This window comes from Podarcis vaucheri (assembly GCF_965113315.1).
Source record: "Podarcis vaucheri genome assembly, chromosome: 16".
NCBI lineage: Eukaryota > Metazoa > Chordata > Lepidosauria > Squamata > Lacertidae > Podarcis > Podarcis vaucheri.
In genome coordinates, this window is record NC_138754.1 from 6,494,328 (window position 1) to 6,509,033 (window position 14,706).

General features: G+C 43.0%; 2 long non-coding RNA genes across 2 annotated transcripts in view; both read left to right on the plus strand.

Annotated features, from left to right (window-relative positions):
* The first annotated feature begins 5,181 nt into the window (after positions 1–5,181).
* On the plus strand, positions 5,182–7,271 carry LOC309520693. The gene is made up of 2 exons (XR_014214298.1): positions 5,182–5,398; positions 6,488–7,271. It is a non-coding gene; the product is annotated as an uncharacterized lncRNA (long non-coding RNA).
* A 5,552-nt stretch (positions 7,272–12,823) lies between these two features.
* Positions 12,824–14,706, plus strand: part of LOC309520763 — a 28,799-nt gene continuing 26,916 nt past the window's right edge. Inside the window, exon 1 of the long non-coding RNA XR_014214389.1 lies at positions 12,824–12,971. This is a non-coding gene — a long non-coding RNA (uncharacterized lncRNA). The remainder of the gene's footprint in view (positions 12,972–14,706) is intronic.

Genomic DNA, 14,706 nt, shown 5'->3' on the forward strand with positions numbered 1-14,706 from the left:
TCCTGATACAAGGAAACTACTAAGACTCACTGAAATGATTTCCACTGCTCCCAGAGCCAACCCTAGACCAGTAGGTTCCTCTGGAAAAGTACAAGATAATATCTTCCATTTGATGTACAGAGACCAAGTGGACTGACAGTGTATCTACTTATCTTGAAGCATTTATATCTCATTTTCCTTATACTATATTCCTTATGCTGAGTCAAACCTTTGGTCCCTCTAGTTCAGTATTGTCTATACTGACTGGCTATGGCTCTCCAGAGTTTCAGACAAGGGGACATTCTCAACCATACCTGGAGATGCCAGTAATTGAATCTGGGACCTTCTGCCCCTGTGTTATGGCAGAGTCATGTTTTCCATCATTCTCAATCCTGCATGGTCAATGGTCAGGAATGATGGGAGTTGAAGTCCAGCAACATCTGGAGGACCACAGGTTTCTCACCCATGAATTAGGCTATGTTATGTAGGCCAGTCAAAAATAGGTGAAAGGAACATAAGAAGCTGCATTGCTTACATATTGTCTACAGTACACTGACTGGCAATGGCTCTGCAACATCCTGTTATCACAGTGGCCAACCAGATGGCCAAATGAGAAGTCCAGTGTTGGAAACTATTCTTTATAGTTGAAGTTTCCTATGTTTTGATTAGACAGACAGGCCCACCAAGTTCCAACAAAGGCTCCCTCCCCTTTCTTTTCCCTTTTAAAATAAAATAAAATAGAATAATCTTTTTCTTTTTACTTTGATGGGTGGGTTCAACTGAAAGAGGAAATAAGCCCTGCTACTCAGACCTCCCCAGTAGCTCAGGAATATTTTTATTATTATTTTTTGAAGTCCCTATGACAGTTCATCAAGATTTTATTATGAATTTCTGCTCATATACATAATTTTGCATGCAAAACACACATTTTCTGCAAAGCAATTTATTCTGATATAATGAAAATCTTGTATGTTATCACCATAAATTTTTGCAAGGTTATGCACACTTTAGCACAGGGTGTGCAATTTTCCCCCACATGCTCCTTGGCTGTGGAGGACCTCATTGCAAAATTCAAAGAGATGCAAATTTCTTAGGTTGGCTGTGTTTCAGTTCAAGTAATATTTCAAAAAATGCAAGACACTTATGTAGGTTTTCCTTTAAATGTCAATGGAATCAAATTTATCCCCCATTTATAGCCAGCTCAGCTCTACCCATTAACAGCTTCTTACTGTCAACCAGTGCCTGCTGTCTGAGGCAGCTTCTTCCCCATGCCTTACAATAGGGATGGTCCTGTTTGTTCCCTCTTTCCTCTGTTCCACCCCTCCTGACTCCCAATTAAACTAAATTCACACTGTACATCTAAAGCACTATGATACCACTTTAAACAGTTATGACTCCCCCCTCAAAGAATTCTGGGAGCTGTAGTTTTTAAGGGTTGCTGAGAGTAGTTAGGAGACCCCATACTACCCTCACAGAGCTACAATTTCCAGAGCTCCCTAGGAAGAAGGGTTTAATGTTAAACTGTTCTTTTCTGCATTATTCCTGTGTGCTTTTGTCTGACTGAATTTAGCTCCAATACATTGGTACCTTGGTTTAAGAACAGCTTAGTTTGTGAACAACTTGTATTAAAAACACTGCAAACCCGGAAGTAGGTGTTTTGGTTTGTGAACTTTGCCTTGGAAGCAGAACATGTTGAGTGTGTTCCATTTGTAAATTGAGTCCCCCACTGCTATGGAAAGCACACCTTGGTTTAAGAATGCTTTGGTTTAAGAACAAACTTCTGGAATTGATTAAGTTCGTAAACCAAAGTACCACTGTACTTACATAGCTCCACCTGACTCAGAGTACATAGAGAAACAGAGCTACGTGTCGTCGGCATACTGACACCATCAAGCTCCAAAAAGTATAATGGCTTTGCCCTGTGGCTTCATATAAAGAGCATAGGGAGAAAGAACTGCCCTTTGGATCCCATAATTTCATTTCCATGGAGTGGAGAAAATGTTCCCCAGTTCCACCTTCCAGAACTAACCTTGGAGTTAGGAGCAGAACTACAATAGCACTGTGCCCCAAACAACCCACATGACTGTCTGAGTAAGATGCCATGTCTGGTGGTACTCAAAACCAACAAGGGATCAAGATAATTTAAGCTAAGGGTTGCCATACATCCTCCTTTTCCAGGACACATCCTCTTTTTCATGGATATGTAAAATGAGAGTCGTCACAGAGATCCATAGTTAAAAGTAGAAGTTGGCAAACGTGTCCCCTCTCACTTTCTCTTTCTCTCACACATAAGAACACAAGAAGAGGCCATCTGGATCAGGCCAGTGGTCCATCTAATCCAGAATCCTGTTCTCACAGTGAGAAACCAGATGCCCACAAGAAGGATTCAAGCACAAAAGCCCTCTCCTTTCCTGTGGTTTGCAGCAGCTGGATATTCAGACGCATTGCTTCCTCCAGCTGTGGAGGCAAAGCATAGCTTTGATAGCCACTGATAGCCTTCGCCTCCACACACACGCACCTCTTGCACAGCAGATCATAATTAAAGGCAACCAAAATGGTTTCAGTCGCCTGAAATCCTGGCTAATACCAGACTGAAAGGGATCAAGATAATCTATTTCCTCCAAGAACACCAAATAGCCTGCTGCAATGATCTTTGGTTTTACCCTCAACTGCTTGGCAATTGCTGTTACTTCTGGTAATCATTTTCCAAATTGGACTTCTCTTCCTACAAACATTCCAGTTAACACTGGCAGATGGCAAGCACGCTGCAATTTGGGCCCGAATAATTACACCTTCCCTTCTATATCTTTCCAGGTAATTATTACCTGGTGTCCCAGGGCACCCAGCAATTATGAGATGTATCAATTCGTAGTGTCAACACCATCTGTAATAGCGAGTATTACCTGTGGTTTGAGCAACATATTTCCTGTACTTAACTTACGAATCACACTTTCAGTGTGGTCCAAGTGGGCAGAGCTCAGTCACAAAGGTGTGGACCATTCTGGGACTCAGTTGCCTGTGGAGGCATGTACTTGCCTGGTAGCTTTGAGCAAATCAACGCACTTCCAACCACAGTTCATTATCTTCAGAACTGGGAGTCACAAGATGGTTGTCTGGAATGTTGCATGTAAACAAAGCCGGAATAAGGTTTGCAACTGTCCTCACATTTAGAAGATGAGACTTCTGGCAAGATGTCTCAGAGCTTCCTTTACCCTCCACCGTCCCCACCAGGGTTGTGTTTGTGGGATGTTTGTGTGTGTGTGAAGCTGGTCAGCTCCTTCAGTTGCTATTCTTTTTTGCAATGCTTATTTTATTAAAATGCAAAATAGAGCATAGAACAAAACCATCACAGAAAGCAGGTATGAAAGATCAAAGCAAAGAGAGCCCAGAGACATCAGCAATACATTCCTGACTTTAGATATAATAGAAACTATAGTTAGTCTATAAACAATTTAAGAAACACCATTGACAATGAGAGTTAGTGTGGTGTAGTGGTTAGAGTTCTGGACTAGAATCTGAGAGACCAGGGTTCAAATCCCCACTCGGACATGAAGCTCACTGGGTTGTGACCTTCGGCCGGTCACTCAATCTCAACCTAAACTATTAAACAGGGCTATTGTGAGGATAAAATGGGGAGAACTATATATGCCAACCTGAACACTTTTGGGGGAATATGGGATATAAATATGAAAGATGGATAGACAGACATTCCTTGTTTTCTAGAGTGAGGGTGAGCGCTGTATTTCCAACAAACTTTAGCGTGTGAAACTCTACACATACTCCTTTTTTATTACCCACAGCCATTTATAGATGGAGGGAAATTGGTTATGTTCTGAATTATTGATGCAAATAATAGTAATTTCAAACAAATAAATGTGTTCTTGGTTTTTTGAGGTTCTCAGTTTATATTTTTATTTTTCTGGTAGGGCTGATTCCCATACCTTTGGGTACCCTGAAGAAATATCTGCCCTGGCTAGATCCCTTGAAAACTGGGCTATTGTGACTCTGGCCACATTTAGCACATGAATAACGAACCCTTTACAGTGTAATCTTTTACCATTCACTTCCAAAATGTTTAGGAGAGCCAGCTGTGAGGTGGGTAGTGTGCTACAATTTGTAATTGCATTTATCTCTTAAAACACAGAAAGCCAGGACTTTTGTATTTTTCCACAATCCCAGGGATGTCTATAATCACATACTTGCTGGCATCACCTACAACACTATGGTGAACGTAAAATCTGTAATTAACATAGTTTTAATAGTTTTAATTCACTCCTCATTTTGTAGAGGAGACAAGGGAAGTTCCAAACAAGAGTTGAAAACAAACTATAAACATTAATCCATCAATACTACCTGACAGGAAGTATTAAAATTCAAGTCCATGATGTTCAGAGCAGCTATTGAGTTTTGTATGTGGCTTGGACATGTCTTGGTGTTTCAACTTTGCTTGCATAAACAATAAAACAGCACCAATCTGCCGCATATTGTTATATTTTTTTCCCACTTGCCAAACCATCTTAAATCAGTTAGCTATTGTAGAACACATTAACAGCAGGTAGCAAATCAGCAACAACTAGCTGAGAAGCTGCAAAATGACATCTTCCCGTCAGTAGTTATTCAGAGAATATAGAAGATTCCTTAAGACTCTCAAGAAAATTTGTTGTAGACCAAGTGTGGAAGCCCTGCTTCGAGAAGTTGTGGAACTCCAACTCCCCTCAACCACAGCCAGCGTGGATAACTGTCAGGTTTGGTGATGACAACTGTAGTCTAATAACATCTGGAGGACCACAGGTTCCCTATTCCTGAATTAGAAGAAGACTCTAAAGATTTGCAAGCTTTTCAAATGTTGCAACCTTTGCCGATATTGCTCCAGCTCCTTGATCATTTGGGTTGCCTTATTCCGCACCTTTTCCAGATCCCCATCTTCTCAGGGGTCTTCTATGAAGGGAGAATTGAGTGGCCAAATTAGTGGCTTCAAGGCATTGACAGTGACTCTATCCTGATGACCACCAACACCGGCTGTGTCTCGTAACCAGTTGTTGATGGTGATGTACAATTTTCCGGGAAGCAGCTTCATGAAGACGAAATGCTGAGTCATGGCACTTTGTCCATGCAAGGCTGAAATATTCGTCATGCAGCCACTGGTATTGTAAAAGACTTTGATACGGAGTTCAAGAGAAATGTATGATGAAATTGAGGTGATAATTCATGAATATTAGATTATAAAGGAAAGGGTGTCAGCTCTTTGAAGCAATCGGGGATTTTCCCTGTGGCAATTTATCAGCTCACCATCATACCCCCTGAGAAAAAAAAGGAAGTATTAAATATGCTTCCTGCTACCACCAAGCAGTATAAAAAGCCTTTGCTCTAGGCTTCTTCCAAACACTTATCTTAATTTCTGCACTTCTCAGAGAAATAGGTAAGTCCACTAGGATTTTGGAACTGTGGCCATTTCTTCTTATTCTTCTAAGTGTGCCACAGTTCTGCAGGGGTCTGTCAGTAGCTGCTAATTGTTGAGGATAAGTAGGCTCAGGGATTTGCTGCATTGTGGGAGGTTTTCAAGCAAATCGGCCTGTGTTGCTTCTTCTTCTTTGCATGATGGAATATTGTAGTGGGTTGGGGTAGTGCAACCGGCAAAAGCTCTCTGGGGCTTACAATATAGGTGAGGAACATGCAGTCTTCCAGATGCCATTGGACTCCAACTCTCCAATAAATGGGAGCAGCAGTCCAGCACCTTCTAGAGTGCCGCAGGTTCCTCACCACTGATTTACCAGCATAGATGAGAATGTTTCTTGAATATTGTTATTGGGGTAGAAAGTCCAATGGTAGGTTGCTTCCTTTTCAGTAGAATTCAAAACCTTTGTGGTAGAGGTATGGTTGCCAGTTGTTGCCACAGGTTCCTCACCACTGATTTACATGCTTAGATGAGATACTTGATTGAGGTTTATCATTGGTCCAAATGGAAGGTAGCTTCCTTTTTGCTAGAACTCACAAGCTTCGCAGTAGCAATAGCAGTGGTGGAGGCAGTTGTTGCCTTCTACACAGCTCTACCATGAAGCTGTGAGTCCCACCAAGAGGAAACTACCAGGCCCTTGGACTATCTATCCTAAAATGTGTCAGGCTGAAGTATTTCTCATTCTATCTATGAGAGGTCCTTTAAACTGATACCACCACTATTTAGACCTGGGACCTTCTGCACTTTCTCATTTGGTTAAGGGAATTGCTTATATTGAGTCAGAAGACTGGCTCATCTAAATTGTAGAGTTGGAGGAGGCCATATAGATTTACAAGAACAATTTTCTACTCAATGAGGAAAATCCAGAGCTTGATAATCCAGAATATATTACTGCCCAGCTATGAGTCCCAAAAAGAGGAAGTTACCAAGCAATCAGATTATCTTTTCCATGGTGTGCAAGTAGATGGCCTTTTGGTCTGATCCGACAGAGCCCTTGACCTGTGTCTGTCTCAGACTTCTGGGAATTCTGCATAACACTGACTCTTCTTTTAGATCTACCTCTAAACCTCAAAGATGTCTTATGGCCGTCGTTCTGGTATGTGGCAGGATCCTTGCTATGCCCAGTGCCCTCCTTCAACAGTGACCATTCGACCACCACCTTTTGTCCTGACCATCCCAGGGCCAGCTCTCTGTTGCCCTGACCAGCCTTTCTGCATTGAGCAGTACAACCCATGTGCTAGATACACTCACGGAAGACCTTCTCTGTATGGCAGTGGTGGCTCCAACGTGTCCGACTTCTACTCTCAGCCCCAGCTACCATGCAACTATGGTAGCTGCCAATTCTAAATCAAGACCAAAGAAGGATGTGCATGGAAGAACAATGGGGCAAACAAAAATAAGGAAGAGCTGGACCGGTTCTTACCACTGCCTTCTGAGAGATTGAACACCCAGCATCAGAACTGGCACAAGCAACAACCTGTGGCATCTGAATTAGGAATTATGGAATTGGGAGAAAGAGCCAGAGAGAGATTGCAATATGAACGCCACACTGGGGCCCTTCCCTAAATTCCCCAGTGTAATGTCCTAAGAAGATCTCTCTCCTCCCAAAAAGAAAAAGGAAATGCAACCCTGATTGTGAATGCTCCCATTTCTGAACATGCATTGTATACCCTTTTGGTTTGTGATCTTCTTCCATCCTGTTCTACGACCCTTCTTTTTCTTGCGGGAAGAAAGTATTATGGAACATGGTGTCTTTCAGTCTGTATTCTGTTTGCCCTTTTCACTGAACTATTTGCATCTCTTTGCTCTCATATTAAAATTTCAATTGCATCGCAAAGCATTTGCCTCCCCTTTTTCTTCTGTGGTTGAACTGAAATGTGGTAATGCGTATGGTTCCCTTGTTGCCTCCTGTCCAGGAATTGAGCTGACCTAGACCAGCTTAGCTTCAGCACAGTTGCAGCAGCATCCAGCTCCAAATAATACCTTGGGACCCTCATTCTACATCAGAAGTGTCTTCCAGAGAACCATTAGAAACCCTTAAATAAGTGGAGTTGAACAGTGGCAAGAGAGAGAAAGATAAAAACTTTATTCGCATTAGCCATAGCAACAATAAAACATTACAGTATACGCAGTGCAGTGGAACAGTGGAGCTGAACGGATAACATTAATGGAGACTGCTTTGTTTCACAGAATTGATGCTGTCCTTCAACAGCCATTTCCAGCACAGTTTTATTTTGCTAATTGAAGTACTTAAATAGATACAAATTGCAAATTTGTATGAGAGATCACAAAGTGGTATACAACCTAAAAACACAGTATTACTTCCAAATTACAGTACAGTGGTACCTCGGGTTACAGATGCTTCAGGTTACAGACTCTGCTAACCCAGAAATAGTACCTCGGGTTAAGAACTTTGCTTCAGGATGAGAACAGAAATCGTGCAGCAGCAGCGGGAGGAGCCACTAGCTAAAGTGGTACCTCGGGTTAAGAACAGTTTCAGGTTAAGAACGGACCTCCGGAACGAATTATCGTATTTTTTGCTCTATAAGACGTACCAGACCACAAGATGCACCTAGTTTTTGGAGGAGGAAAACAAGAAAAAAATATATTCTGAATCTCATTAGCCAGAACAGCAAGAGGGATTGCTGTGCAGTGAAAGCAGCAATCCCTCTTGCTGTTCTGGCTTCTGTGATAACTGCGCAGCCTGCATTCGCTCCATAAGACGCACACACATTTCCCCTTACTTTTTAGAAGGGAAAAAGTGAGTCTTATAGAGCAAAAAATACGGTAAATTCTTAACCCGAGGTGCCACTGTAAAAAGGTTAAATAATAATATCCACATCAGTAGAAGTTAGTTGAGAAGTAATCCCAGAGACTTTGAAAGCCCTTTCAGAATGATTCCTGCTGAGTCTCCACTGGCAAGGAGTTCCAAGTGGGAAAAAAGGTACACTGAAAGCTTGCCCCCTAGCAGAAGCTAGCTGAACACCAAGGTCATGTGAGACCACCCAAAATCCCCCATCAGAAGACCTCAGCAACTGAGGCAGAGCACAAGGAACCATGTGATCTTTAAGGCTTTCTAAATTAACACAATAACCTGGAGCAAGGCCCAGGTAATCTGAGCAGGTCTCTTGAACTGGAGTAGCATACTCTTTTGCCAGTAGCCTCCTCCTGCAACCAGTTTGTCTTCTGCATTCTGCACTAGTTGCAGCTTCTGCATCGGAAACAAGTGTTAAGGTATATATATAAAGTGTTACAATAATCAAGTCTTGAGCTTATGAATCCATGAACTGCTGTGCTCAGGCTGTCTTGGTCCGGCAATCAGATTCCAATAGCAAATTCATTAAATAAATGCCACCCCACCTATGCACATGAAAGGGCTATGAGCAAGCTCAGGGAAGAAAACACAACGTGTCTGGAAGAACAAAACAAATTCAGCTGGGTAGATCAAAACAGCCCATTGAGGGTTGAGCATGTGCAGGGGGCACAAAACACAGTATTTGGGGTGTGGGAATGGAAAACTGGGAGGGGTGTTTAGGAGAATGGAATGGAGTAGCTTATAAGAGGGCATGGTTGGCTGGAACTCTGAGCAACATCTACTCAATCACAACCAAGGAGGCATTAGTGAACATACATTTTTGGAGTCAGCCTACCTTTGATGAAAGTGAGCAAAGAAGCAAATGAGAAATTTTATTTATTAAAACATTCCTTCTGAGCATCCAATTTCAGGGTATCCATGAGGCCCACATCATATCATCATGTGGCTTAAGGCCCTCGTATTTACGGGACCGCCCCTCCTGGTATGCCCTGCAGAAGACCTTAAGGTCCATGAATAATCATAGTTTAGAGGTCCCGGGCCCTAAGGAAGTCAGATGATCCTCCACCGGGGCCAGGGCCTTCTCAGTGATGGCTTCAACCTGGTGGAATACTCTGTCCCATGAGACCAGGGCCCTGCAGGATTTAACTTCCTTCCACAGGGCCTGTAAGACACAGCTATTCTGCCTGGCTTTCAATTTGAACTTAGCCTGATATAATAATAATAATAATAATAATAATAATAATAATAATAATAATAATAATAATAATTTATTATTTATACCCTGCCCATCTGGCTGGGTTTCCCCACCCCAGTGACTCTGGGCGGCTTCCAATAAAACACTAAAATACAATAACATATTAAACATTAAAAGCTTCCCTAAACAGGGCTGCCTTCAGATGTCTTCTAAAAGTTTGGTAGTTATTTTTCTCTTTGACCTCTGGTGGGAGCGCGTTCCACAGGGCGGGTACCACTACCAAGAAGGCCCTCTGTCTGGTTCCCTGTAACTTGGCTTCTCGCAGCGAGGGAACCACCAGAAGGCCCTTGGTGCTGGACCTCAGTGTCCAGGCAGAACGATGGAGGTGGAGACGCTCCTTCAGGTTTACTGGATCTTTTATTCCCCTTCCTTCCCTCCCTCTCCACTTTTTATGAAGATTGCCCACTCTGGGACCCACAGCTAATTCTCCCCTGGTCTCCTCGCTGGCTCAAATTAGCCAGCTAGCCCTGGTGATCATCTAATGTTTATTGGATGGATTTCCTCCCTAAATTGATTTTTGAATTATGAATTTATTGTTATTCACGTTTTATACTGTATTTTATACTGTTTTTTGTTGCATCAATTGAGTGTTTTAAATTTGTTGTTAGCCGCCCTGAGCCCGGTTTTCTGAACCTCGAAGGGCGGGGTATAAATAAAAAAAAATATTATTATTTATTATATCAGCCTTGAGACTGCATGGCCCTCAGAAGAAAAATAGGGTTGCCCACCCCTGCTGTATCATCTTCTGTTCTGATGGCTTACTGTACCCCACCAAACATTGTTTGGATCAGTGGAAACAACCTTGTGTGGCAAGACTGTATCCATCAGTCGTTGTTCTTGCACAGCTTAAACGCAAGAAACCAGAGACACATTGATCGTTTTGATGATTCTTTTGATTTCAATTGACGAAACCTCAGGAATTGAGAGATTGCATCTCATACAAGAATGTGGCTTTAGCTTGTTATGAGGAAAAGGACCTGTAGGGTGTAGCTTGCATATGCTATTGTTCTGAGGTTTGTGAGCAACTCATGCTCATAAACAGAGCGCTCAATTACTTACTGTAATTAGAAGTTCTTCCCACATGGAAAACATTCAGCTGGGAGGCAGAGCCCTGTCTGAAGATGTATCATGCCAGCATCTGAAGTCATTCTACACAGCTCTTCTTGTTTTAACAAAACTTTAACATTGCTGGTATGTAGTGCTCATGACTGGGAAATGAAATCTGAAAACGTGACTTTTAGGATCATAGTATTTTAGGGTTGAGAAGGACCATCAAGGCCATGCAACTCACTACCACCCTCTGCTCAATGCAAGTATAACACTCCTGAAAGATGGCTGCCCAGAGGCTGGTTGCTCCACCAGCAAACAATTCTTAACAGTTAGGAAGGTTCTCTGGACATTGACCATGGAAGCATAGGCAATTCATCTTGCTTCTGCTGAAATATATGGAATTACAATCCCTAACAGATCCACGGCAGATCACCCAGAGAATGACCTGCAGAGTGACCTACCTTCTCATCACTGTTGCCCTTAAGCAGTCTGGTAGAAGCTTTCAGTTCTCATTGAGAACAATCTCTTTCTTGGGGCTAGAGGAGTACCTGTTCCAAGATTTGTTCATTTTCTGTTGGAAAACATGGACCATAAGCTCTCCAGGGGGTACCTCCCAGAGCATCTCCACCACCTCATTATCTAATACAGTTGTGGATAAATTTTGTCTCCCAATTGTTGCTGAACTACAGCTCCCATCACCCCTGGCTGTTGGCCGTGCTTGCTGGGGCTGATGGAAACTGTATTTCATCTATTATCCAGAGGGCAAAATGTTCTTCAGCCTTCATGTACAGCAAGATTTGAAAGCAGATTTCAAACCTTTCTACTTGGATGAAATACCTCTGAAATGTCCTGGGAAATTAGATGACTGTCAAGAAGAACCATATTGGTTTTGGTTATGGAGTTTTGCTTCAGAGTATTTGTTTCATACACCTCTACCTGAGATCCACATCAAGCGGTCATGCAGATTAAACCTAGAGGTATTGCTGGCTTTGCCAAAAGTTATTTTGCTGCCCTCAAAACCCATCAACTGCTTCTCCCAATTAAATTAGTCTGGGCCAAAACCAACCTCTTATACTCTAATGATCTGCAACAGAAACACCTACCCTACAAATTTTAGGTAAAGGGGCCCCTGACCATTAGGTCCAGCCGTGGCCGACTCTGGGGTTGCGGCGCTCATCTTGCTTTACTGGCCAAGGGAGCTCACCCTGTCGCGGGGATTCGAACCGCCGACTTTCTGATTGGCAAGTCCTAGGCTCTGTGGTTTAACCCACAGCACCACCTGCGTCCCACCCTACAAATTTTGCAGTTCACTAAATTTTGCAACGTAATTTTGCAACAAAAGAATATGTTCAAAAGCAGTGAAAGGGAGGGGCATGAAAATGCTTTTATGCCTGCAAAAATGAAAAGCAATTGTGCATGCTAGTAAGGGAAATTGTTTCCAAAAACATGTGAAGGAGGAAAAATGCAGACAAATTGCGCGCTTTTGTGAAAATGTGTACTAAAATGCTCATGAATTTCTATGAGGATTTAAAAGCACATCTGAACTGATGCAGAAATATGGAGAACTGAATTGAAGACTGGAGAAATGAGAAAATGAGATAAACTGACAGGACGGAAATCAACCCATGTGTTGCCAAATGTCATTCCTGCAAGATTCCAATGCAAACAGTCTGTTTCATTATCTACCTTTTCTTTCCTACATTTCTGCCCTCTTTCCCCACTTCTCTCCTCCTACTGAAACTCACTGGGGAAAAACTTATGGGAAAGGGGAAGACCAGCAGGAAGCTATAAAGAGACTTTAGTTATAGGATCCAATGAATGTCAGGAACCAGCAAAATGGAGCAAGCAAGTCCAATTGTTTTGTTTTGTTTGACAAAGTTCCCTTGAAAGTCCTTGGATTCTTACCCCAAACATGAATCTCCAAGTCCATCATGTAGTTTTGCTGCAGTCAAAACAAAACACACTGGAATATTACACAGGGAAAGAGGAAGGAAGGCTAATGGGGAATGCATCCCTGGGGAAGAAGGAAGAAATCCCACTTCTTCCGAAGCCTGGTGTGTTCAAGGTTTACTCTCAGCAATCTTTAGATCTGGGACAGGATGTGCCAGAGCAAGGGAGCAGGGAACAGCCTTTGCTAAGGCTGCTGCTAAGGCGGAAGGCAAGTGGGGGCAGCCCAGCCCATTCTATGATGCTGATTGTTGATTGCAGTATAATAGTTACTTATTAAATTATATTGCATGCATGTGGTTGCACCAGCCTAGCTGGCACCACTGTGGATAGGAGGCTGCTGTTTGGAAGGTATGAAATACAGCTCTCTGCTTTCCTGCCTCCAGACTTATCCAACTGCACACAAAAAATGCTTATCAGTTTCTGCACTATAGAATGCTTTGACGGATCTCCAGTGAGTGCCAGTGGTGGTGAGTTGGTTAGATTGCTGGATTGTGACCTTGGGAGAGTAGAGTTTGAATCCCCACTTAACCATGAAGGTTAATGGGTGACCTTGGGCCAGTCCCTGTCTTTCAGCCTAACTTAGCTCATGGGGTTGTTGTGGGGATTAAATGAGGACAGGGAGAACTTGCAGGCCACCTTGAGCTCTATGAAGAAGAAAAAGGGATCTCAATGCAATAAAAAAAAACATAGAATCAATTTCTATCTCACGCAACAGGGGTAACTGTTGAAAGAACATCAAAGGTATTGCCCTCCCACTTTTACAATTGGACTAGCACAGCACTTTATCATTAACATTTATGTAAAGGTAAAGGACTCCTAGACAGTTAAGTCCAGCCAAAGGCAACTATGGGGTTGTGGTACTCATCTCAATTTCAGGCCAAGGGAGCCAGAGTTTGTCCACAGACAGCTTTCTGGGTCATGTGGCCAGCATGACTAAACCACTTCTGGAGCAACGGAAACCATGACGGAAACCAGAGCGCACAGAAACACTGTTTAACTTCCCGCCGCAGGAGTACCTGTTTATCTACTTGCACTGGTGTGCTTTCGAACTGCTAGGTTGGCAGGAGCTGGGACAGAGCAACGGGAGCTCACCCTGTCACAGGGATTCGAACCGCTGACCTTCTGACTGGCAAGCCCAGGAGGCTCAGTGGTTTAGACCACAGCGCCACCCGCTTCCCACATTTATGTACTGCCCTTCATCACAAGATCTCATGGTGGTTCAGAGAATATAATACAGGATAAAAGCACAGGTAGATAATTAAAACAAAAACAACAGCGCAATAATCCTCCCTTCCAACAGACACATTTAAAAGGCTGTAGAATATCAGGCAGCCAAAGGTCTGGTTGAACATTTGTGCCTGGCTCCTAAACATATATAATAAAGGCACCAGGTGAACATTCCTGGGGAGAGCATTCCACAAATTGGGAGCCACTAGAGAGAAGGCCCGTTCTTGTGTTGCCACCCTTTGGACCTTATGTGGAGGAGGCACACAAAGAAGGGCCTGAGATGATGAACGCAAAGTCCAGGATGGTTTATATGGGAAGACACAGTCCTTCAGATATTGCTAAGAGCAACTACCTTAAAATTCTGTGCCTGTGAAAGTATGTGGAATGTCCAGGTAATTACAAAGGAAGATCCTTGAAGAATTTTGATGAGAAAGTGTGGAGATTTGCAAGAGGGTCTCTCCACATGAATAGGGCCGCATTCCCACTACACATCATAAAGCGGTGTGATACCATTTTAAACTATGATTCTCATCATCTCTGACCACTGGTCTTGCTAGCTAGGGAGGATGGGAGTTGTAGTGCAAAAACAGCGGGAGACCCAAGTTGGGAAAACACTGGTTAAGGGAGTTGAGAGTTGTTAGGAGACCCCCTTTTCCCCTCTCAGAGCTACAATTCCCATAGCGGTTTAACAATCCGTCATTCTTGGAATTCCTCTAACAGCAACCTCCTGGTTAGCTGCAGGGTGACAACGTGCCCTGTGTTATACAGAACAGCTGTTAAGCAAGAGGCTCTGGTCTGTGTGGTGCTGGTGCTGGTGCACCCCTTACCTTTTTTTAAAATCCTATTTGAACTTTCATAAAATTCAGTTTTCAAAACCCTTAGCCTCACTCTCGGATGGTTTCATGGATGGATCTAGGAGAGGGTGGGTAGCTGCCAGGGTGTCACAGGATGAATAAGCCCATCAGGGTGCCACAG